Source organism: Arachis ipaensis, chromosome B8, assembly GCF_059453495.1.
Source record: "Arachis ipaensis isolate K30076 ecotype BB chromosome B8, ASM5945349v1, whole genome shotgun sequence".
In the NCBI taxonomy this organism is placed as follows: domain Eukaryota; kingdom Viridiplantae; phylum Streptophyta; class Magnoliopsida; order Fabales; family Fabaceae; genus Arachis; species Arachis ipaensis.
In genome coordinates, this window is record NC_142443.1 from 11,059,290 (window position 1) to 11,066,717 (window position 7,428).

The following is a 7,428-nucleotide window of genomic DNA, read 5'->3' on the forward strand; positions in this document are numbered from 1 at the left end:
GTAAAAAGGACTCCGACGCTCAAGTCAGAAATCCGTACAAATGGCAGAAAAAGTGAAGAGATAGTGACATACATTGGAGAGGGGTAGGGCCCTCCCCCTATATACCTCGTGCCTAGGGCGGGTCCACAAGAACGGACCCTCCTTCCAGGACGTTTCTTTTTCCCCCAGCTGTCAGGTGTTGCGCTGGAGGGGTAGAGATATCGGGTTAATCCCCAGTTCGGGTCTCCCGTTCTCGCCGGGTCGGCCGTTCGAATCAGGGCAACGCACTAGCTAGGTTGGGCCGGAACAGTGCCCCCAATGCGCCAGCTAGGGCCGCGAGCGCCGTAGTTGGCACATTCTGTCGCCTTTGGTCGCATCGTCACTTGGCCGGCTTGACGCCACTCGTGGTAGAGACGTGCCCCCCACGCGCGAGTGGGTCTTGTCGCTTCGAGGGAACGCCTTTTGTTGCCTCGTTCTTCGCGTCAAGCATTTAATGCTCTTAATGGGTGATTTGAACCCTGCGCGAAATGTCCATCTTGACCCTGTCTTTCGCGCTTCTAGGCGTCAGTTATTACTCAGTTCCTCATCTTTACGTTTCAGTTTTCCCAAATCATAACCACTCATTTCTCATTTTCCTTCCACACTTTCTGAGGTTCTTTGCTGTGAATCGCTCGTTTCGTCCAAATCCCTTTGAGGTTTTCCAGCTCCTTTCGATCATCATCATCATCATTCTGGTAAGTTACTTCTTCCTTCTCTATTCTTTTAGTTTGATTTCACGTTTATGTTGTTTTCCTGAGTTCTGCTTCGAGCCTGTATTGTGTATTTGGGTTGCTTGTTTGTATTGTGCCAATGTTAGGTAGGCATTAGGGGGGTAACCATTTCAGGTTTTTGGTTTTTAGTCTTTTAGCCTTCGCTTGACTGTAGATTTAGCCTCTGTGTAACTGTAGATAGGCAAGCTGTAGCGTCTGGTATTAGTTCCAATTTCCCGATCTCCCGTCCTCATAGTCTGACTCTGAGTGGTGCCTCTACTGTAGATTTGGCCCAACGTCCCGTCGCGAGGGTTCCTGCGGACCGGTACGCCTGTGTGACTTCGGATGTGAAGGACACCCTCTCCCAGATAACCTTGGAAGAACTTACAGAGTTCTAACAAGCCGAATACCTATGCGGGGGAGGTCCCAAGGAAGAGAATTATGAGGTGTTCGTTCTTGCTGACCGGGAGCGAATATGCTATTTAAATTTGCATACCCCCCGAGTTGCTGATTGGATTTGGATGTACAAGGCGATGTTCACCAACTTGGGGATTCGCATTCCTTTTTCTCCCTTCCAAATGGCGCTGCTTAACCGATGTGATGTAGCGCCGTCTCAACTACATCCGAATAGCTGGGCTTCTATCCACTGTTTTGAAATGGTTTGCGAGTTTTTAGAGCTACCGGCCTCAGTGGAGGTCTTCTTATTTCTTTTTGTCTTAACAAATCCTTCAAAAGAGGGAAGAGCCAAAAAGAGATTCATGTCGTTTCGGTCAGCCCAAGGTCAGAGGATCTTTGGCCTGTTCAAGGATTCCTATCACGGCTTTAAAGATAAATACTTTAAGGTTCGTCCCGTCGCAGGTTGGCATCCCTTCTGGCTAACTCTGGAGGGGGAACGCCGCATCCCGACCTACTGGAGTTTTGGAGCGGGGGCCAACGCGTTCATGAAGGTGACGTATAAATGCCTGACCCCACAAAATAAAAAGATTGCCGACGTCCTATTGGCTGTTTTTGGTAGGAATAATGTCAACCCACACCTTCTTATGCGTGACCGCGAGATGGCAAGGGGTTATATTTGTGAGTTACCGTTTACTTGTAACCTGCTGAATTCATCTTATTTGTTTAACGTTTCCCCTACTGATCTCTTATGTGTTTCCATGTTTCAGTGTCAATGGCTGGCGAGTAGGTTGGTCTTAAAAATTTGTTTCAGATGTTCCTTAATGACAGTGAGGATAGTTCTGCCACTCATACTGATGCCGCACCAGCTTCTACTACTGCCGACGCACAATCCTAACCCCCTCAAGGGGATGCGATCGGTACAAGCACGGGTCCACCCCCCAACAAGAGGTCGAGCAAGAGGGGGCGGGGCCCGAGGTCATCGTTGTCGATAACCCGAGGAAGAGGAAGCCGTCTTCGAGTCCCGAGGGAGCCCTTACTATAATGGAAAAGAACTTTGATGGCGGGAGCTTTATTGATTGTCAACTCATGCCCAGCACAGAGGACATCTTCCATGGTGGAGACTTTGCCTCCCAGGCCAAATGGGTGTACTGCACCTTACTTCGGGCGGCCACCATAGCAAGGAAGGCGGAGCCCGTCTTGGCGGGGGCTCGATCTCTAGAGAACAACCTTTAGTCATCCGTTAGCGCCAATGAAAAGTATAAAGCCAAAGTGAAGTCTTTGCAGGCGCAGCTGGCCACTTCTGAGGAGAAGGTGAAGACTTCTGATGCGACGGTCGCCCGTCTTACCGAGCGGGAACTCACTTTAGAGGGCCAGCTCAACGCCGCTCAAGGTCGGGTGAAGGAGTTGGAGAAAGAGCATGACGATGCCGTCTCCTTGGTGAACACTGCCAAGTCTGAGGCTGCCAAGTCTGAGGCTGCCGAGTGGAAGAAAAAGCACAAGGAGACGGTGAAGCTCGCTCGGAATGCTATTGGGGATACCGAAGAGGCGATTAAGGCTCAAGTGAAGTTGTTGGTCCCCGACTTTGACACTTCGGTGGTCAGTGCCTTCAAGACCATTAAGGATGGCAATATCGTTGATCTTCCGAAGAAATGAGCTTTTTGTACTTTATCTCTGTCTTTGTTTGGTAGTTTGTAAGACATCTTTTGCCGTTCTACCGTTCTGACTTTTTGAAGCCATCTCAGGGCTTTTATGTGTAATTATTTAACTTTGAAACAATGTTATGACAAAAACGAAGCTGAGCCGTGGCTTTTTCGTTTAAGCGCTTGAAGTTTGGCCTTATTTAATAGCTGTTTGTTGTAGCGTTCGTGACTTCAGTGGTTCCTGGGGTGATCAGTCCCGAGATGTCGTGTCGTTATTGAATTGGTTACTTTACTAGGCAAAGTAATTTGATAACAATTTTGAACAGTGTATTAAAATATGAAACGAGAGAGGAACAATTAGTGTAGTCTGAATACAATTATATCATGATAAATTGCAATTCACATAGACAACCAATGGGAGATAATGTGAGCATAAAATAAAACGGGCCTTACTAAACACGGACATTGGCTGCCCGCCGGGTGTGCTTCGACTTCTAGGAGTAGAATCTTCTTAGGTTTTTTGCATTCCACATTCTTGAAACCTCTCTGCTGTCTAGTCGTTCCAGCTTATAGGCTCCGTTGCCAACTACTTCCTTTATCCTGTATGGATCTTTCCAATTTGCTGCCAACTTTCCTTCCCCTGGTGTCGGGATCCCCACGTCGTTGCGTCATAAGACTAGGTCGTTTAGCTCGAAATATCTCTTTAGCACTTTAGCATTGTAACGCAGGGCCATTCTTTGTTTCAACGCCGTTTCTGACAAGTGGGCCATCTCTCTAGTCTCATCTACTAAGTCCTTCTCCACGGCTTCCTCGACTCCTCCCAAGAGTAATCGTGGGCTCGGTTCCCCAATCTCCACGGGTATTATCGCCTCAACCCCATAAGTGAGTCGGAAGGGCGTCTCCCCGGTGGAGGATTGCTGCATTATGCAATAAGACCATAGGACCGACGCTAGCTCGTCTGCCCAGGCTCCCTTCTTCTGGTCAAGTCGCTTTTTAAGACCTTGTAGGATGACCTTGTTCGCTGCTTCAACTTGGCCGTTAGTTTGGGGGTGCTCGATAGACGAGAACTTCTGCTTTATCCCCAAATCAGCGAGGAATTTCCCGAACTTTTTGTCGGCAAACTGTGTTCCGTTGTCTGAGATGACAACCTCCGGGATTCCAAATCTGGCTATTACTTGCCTCCACATGAACTTTCGGCAGTTCGCCAAGGATGTGCTGGCCAACGGCTCAGCCTCCACCCACTTGGTGTAATAATCGATGGCAACTATTAGGTACTTGACCTGCCCAGGCCCGACCGGGAAAGGTCCTAACAGGTCGACGCCCCATTGGGAGAATGGTCGGGAGGCCATCAGCAGGCTTAGTTCAGTCGCCAGCGCTTTATGAAAGTTGGCGTTTTCCTGGCATCTCCTGCATTTCTTCACGAACTCTTGGGAATCCGCCATCATTGATGGCCAATAGTAGCCAGCCCTGACGAGCTTTCGAGCTAAGGCCTTTCCTCCTATATGGTGGCCGCAACACCCCTCGTGGACTTCGCTTAACACGTAGTCCGTCTGGTCGGGGAGTAGGCACTTCAATAAAGGTTGGTTCAGCCCTTTCTTAAATAGTTGGCCTTGTATTATTATATATTTGGCCGCTTCTCTCCTCAGTGCTTTTGCTGTCTTGTCGTCATCAGGGAGCTTACCGTTTTCCAAGAAATCGGTTATTGGATCCATCCATGAGGGGAAGTCGGCCGCCCGAGTTATATGAAAGGTCACTGTTGGTTCCTTCACTAAACCTTAAATCAAAGATCGGTTTCCTGTTCCTGGCTTCGTGCTCGCTAGCTTTGATAGGAGATCAGCTCGGGTGTTTCTTTCCCTCGAAACGTACTGTACCGTGACCTCATTGAACTCCTCACTCAGCTTTTTGACCTTCTCCAAGTATTTTTGCAGCAGTGAGTCCCTGGCTTGATACGTTCCATTAATCTACGATGTAACGACCTGATAGTCGCTGAATACTTCCATTCTGGTGGCCCCGACTTCCCTTGCCAATAGTAGGCCGCCAGGAAGGGCCTCATATTCTTCTTGGTTACTGGACACTGAAAACTCGAATTTGACTTATTGCTCATACACGACTCCAGTTGGACTCTCTAGGATGATTCCCGCTCCCCCGAATGTTTGGTTGGAGGTTCCGTCTACATGGAGTTTCCACTGTGTGGTCGGTGTCTCGGGAGGGTTTCCCGTTACTTTCACCAGGAAATCAGCCATTGCTTGGGCCTTGATTGCATGTCTGGGTTCGTACTGTAGGTCGTATTGAGATAGTTCGATTGCTCAGGTCATCATCCTACCCGCTAGGTCGGGTTTTGGTAGTACTTGGCGGATCGCTCGGTTCGTCCTAACGATTATCTGGTGTCCTTGGAAATATTGTCGCAACCTACGGGAGGAGGTCAGGAGCACATATGCCAGCTTTTTCAGCTTACTGTATCTCAACCATAGTTGTCAGAACCGGACCGGACTGGCCGGTTCGATCGAAAAACCGGTAAATCGGTAGTCTGGCCGGTTCGATTGAAACATTGGACCGAACAAGGATCTGAACCGCTAAAAATTGGGCAGTTCATCATAAATCGGACAAAACCGGCCGGTTTGATGTAATCTGTGAACCGGCCGGTCCTATGGTGCTCCCAATAAATGCAGGTCTTGGGTGCTCGAGCAGCATTTGAATATTGGATCCAATATTCAAAAAATGCATGCAATAGGTATCAAACCCATGCCTCCTTGTTAGGCTTCAATAAGGAATGCCGCCAAGCTGATGCTTTCATTTGTAAATCTATGTGCTAATTATTTTATATATTATATACATAGCCTAAAAGACTAAGAAGAGGGGCAGGTGGGGCTTTAAAGGCAGATAAGTCGTGACAACCTCAGCCACTGACCAACCAATACCATTGCTCACCAAACTATACATTATACAATACAACTCAGTAAAGGAAATTAGGATCCAACAAAACACAAACTACATAACATACTTATTATCCACCTTCCCATTTGTCACCCCTCATCATCTTATATATTACACCTTCGCCACAACTGAATTATTTTATATTTATTTAATTTAATTTTAGTTTTATAATCAATTTTTTAATTCTTTGAAATTTATAGAATTATTAAAATAAGTATAAAATATTTTAATATTTACATTTACATATTAAAATGTTAGTAAAGATATTTATTTTAAATTTTTTACAGTATTGAGTTAGTAGTTCTTCGAAGATTTCGACTTAGGACTAATTAGTAGGGACATATAAGCATTACCACTAAATTTCACATGATAAATTAATGGAGGGACATAATGTGTTCATCATTTACTATCTTGAAGGACCAAATTGGTACTTTATTTTTTTTTTCAAGGGCTAATTAATCTGAAGTCAAAAATTTTAAGGACCTAATTGTCACTTTATTCAATTTTTTACTATTTTATATTTTTTATTTACGTACGACCGGTTCTATCGGTTCAACCAGTGACCCACCGGTTGAACCAGTGACCCAGTGACCCAGTAACCTGATCGGTTCGATCACCGGTTCGGTTCTGACAACTATGATCTCAACTCTGCCCCTTGCAACGCCTTGCTCACAAACTAGACTGGCTGTTGAATCTTTCCCTCTTCCCGTACCAGGACGGTCGCCAAAGCCTCATCAGTTACTGCTAAGTACAAGAACAGCGTCTCGCCATTCTTGGGTTTGCTGAGGACAGGGGCTGTCGAAATTACGCTCTTGAAGTGATTGAATGCTTCCTCGCACGCCGGGGTCCATTCAAACACTATCCCTTTTTTCATCAAGTTGAAGAACGGAAGAGCTTTGGCAGCCGACGCGCTGAGGAACCGGGATATCGCCGTGAGTCTTCCCGTCAGTCTTTGCACGTCTTTAACACATCCCGGGCTCGTCATCCGCAAGATTGCTTCACATTTCTCTGGGTTGGCTTCCACTCCTCTTTGGGTTATCATGAAACCCAAGAACTTCCCGTCTTGCATGGCGAAGGCGCACTTGAGAGGGGTAAGCCTCATGTTGTGCCGCCGAAGAGATGCGAACATGGTCTCTAGATCGCTGATGAGGTCTTCGGCCTGGGTGGTCTTCACCAGGATGTCGTCTACGTACACGTCTACCATTTTGCTGATAAGACTACTAAATACCTTATTCATCAGCCTTTGGTATGTAGCTCCTGCGTTTTTTTGTCCAAACGGCATCACCTTATAGCAGTACGTACCCATTGGCGTTATGAACGCCGTTTTCTCCTCATCTGGACGGTGCATTGGTATCAGGTTGTAGCCAGAGTATGCGTCCATGAAACTCAGAAACCGATACCCCGATGCCGCGTCTACTAGAGCATCAATGTTAGGGAGGGGAAAGGAGTCGTTGGGGCATGCCTTGTTGAGGTCGGAATAGTCCACACACATCCTCCATTTCCCATTAGCCTTCTTGACTAAGACTACATTTGACAACCAGGTCTAGTAGTCCAGTTCTCAGATAAACCCCGCTGCTAACAAGCTGGCCGTTTGCCTGGCCACCTCGCCAGCTCTTTCCTGGGACATCTTTCTTCTTCTTTGTGCCACGGGTTTGGCCTCTGCTTTCACAGCCAGGTAGTGTGACATGAACTGGGGGTCAATTCCTGGCATGTCGGCTGGGGTCCAGGCG

At 47.2% G+C, this 7,428-nt stretch overlaps 1 pseudogene; it reads left to right on the forward strand.

The window, feature by feature from the left end:
• The first annotated feature begins 1,306 nt into the window (after positions 1 to 1,306).
• Positions 1,307 to 2,677, forward strand: LOC148547203 (uncharacterized; annotated as a pseudogene).
• Positions 2,678 to 7,428: the final 4,751 nt, after the last annotated feature.